The sequence below is a fragment of the Dasypus novemcinctus genome, chromosome 10 (assembly GCF_030445035.2).
Source record: "Dasypus novemcinctus isolate mDasNov1 chromosome 10, mDasNov1.1.hap2, whole genome shotgun sequence".
NCBI classification, from domain to species: Eukaryota; Metazoa; Chordata; class Mammalia; order Cingulata; family Dasypodidae; genus Dasypus; species Dasypus novemcinctus.
This window is the reverse complement of record NC_080682.1, coordinates 23204080-23205778: the sequence shown is the minus strand read 5'-3', so window position 1 is coordinate 23205778 and position 1699 is coordinate 23204080. Positions and strand designations below refer to the sequence as shown.

The window sequence follows — 1699 nt, the reverse complement described above, 5'->3', positions numbered from 1 at the left end:
GAAAAACTTTGATTTCATTGTGTAGAAAAGTAAGAGTCTAATATTTCTATTCTAACACCTATATGTTTCTGATATCCAGGGATATGCCCCAAATAATGTTTATTCTATTAAGACTTTAGACAATTTTCTTTCAGTGCAAAATGGGTTTCATATGGATTCTTCAGATTGGGGAAGAACTTATTTTAGTTTCATAATCAGATATGATGTTTATTTTTCTGTGTATGAAGAAATTTTCCCCATTTTGTCTACAAATCTTTACATTACATACTGTTACATGAACACTAATAACAAATATTCTCTTTCTTCCCAGAAGAGATAACTGGATAAAATGGGCCAAAAGAATCTGACTGTGCTACCTTAATTCATGCTACTGGGAGTCACAAGTTGCCCTGAGCTGCAGGGCTCCCTCTTTGGGGTCTTTCTCATCATCTACCTGATTACAGTGGTCAGTAACCTGGGATTGATCATCCTGACCAAAGTGGACTCCCGTCTCCACACACCTATGTATTTTTTATCAGACATCTGGCTTTCATTGATCTTGGCAATTCCACTGTCATTTGTTCCAAAATGCTGGTAAGTTTTCTCATGGGTCAAAATACCATTTCCTATTATGCCTGTGCCACACAGATGACTTTCTTCATTATGTTCATTATCAGTGAACTTTTCATGTTGTCGACCATGGCCTATGACTGCTTTGTGGCCATCTGTAGCCCTCTGCTCTACAATGTTACCATGTCCCAGAGACTTTGTCACATGCTTGTGGGTATCCCCTACCTGTACAGCACCTTTCAGTCTTTGCTGTTCACCATTAAGTCTTTTACTTTGTCTTTCTGTGGCCCTAATATCATCAGGCATTTCTACTGTGATGAAGTTCCCTTATTAACAATGGTCAAGAACTAGAAACGTTGACCATAATATTTTCAGCTTTTAATTTGATTTCCTCCCTTTTGATAGTTCTAGTATCCTATGTGCTGATTTTGATGGCCATATTTCAAATGAATACTGCTGAGGGAAGGAAAAAGTTTTTCTCCACATGTGCTTCTCATCTTACAGTAGTGGTTGTGTTCTATGAGACTCTCCTTTTTATATATATACAGCCCAAATCTGTACACTCTGTTGATTCTGACAAAATGGCCTCTGTATTTTACACCTTAGTTAATCCCCTGTTTAACCCTTTGATCTATAGCTTAAGGAACAAAGAGGTAAAAAATGCCTTCCACAGGTTTTTTAAGAAAACATGCAGCATTTGTATTTGATATTTATTATGGAATATTTTCCTAATAGAGTATGGCAAGAAAAATGTACCTGAAAAATGTTTAAAGATAAAATTTCATTATCTTTGCATCCTAAGCAAAGACCAATTATAAGACACAGACTGTTTCCCTGTTATTAAGAAATTAACCTAATAAGTAGATAACAATTAAATATCCCTTCTTACCCTCTATATTAGGCAGGGTTCTCCAGAGAAACAAAGTGACAGGAGACTTATTGTATGAATATTAAAAGATTTATTCTAAGAATTGGTTCACATGCTAAAGGAGATTGGCAAGTCTAAATTCTGTAGGAAAAGGTCACAAGTTTAAAGTCCACTGTGATATTTCATTCCTCAAAGAAGTGGATGCACTGAAGTAATGTTAGAAATTCTTCTTTCTTCTGGATGAAATCCTCAAGTAACTCTTAAAGGCCTGCAACTGCCTGG

At 36.0% G+C, this 1699-nt stretch overlaps 1 pseudogene; it reads left to right on the top strand.

Moving 5' to 3' along the window:
* Positions 1–327: 327 nt before the first annotated feature.
* Positions 328–1256, top strand: LOC101415479 (olfactory receptor 8K5-like; annotated as a pseudogene).
* The last annotated feature ends 443 nt before the right edge of the window (positions 1257–1699 follow it).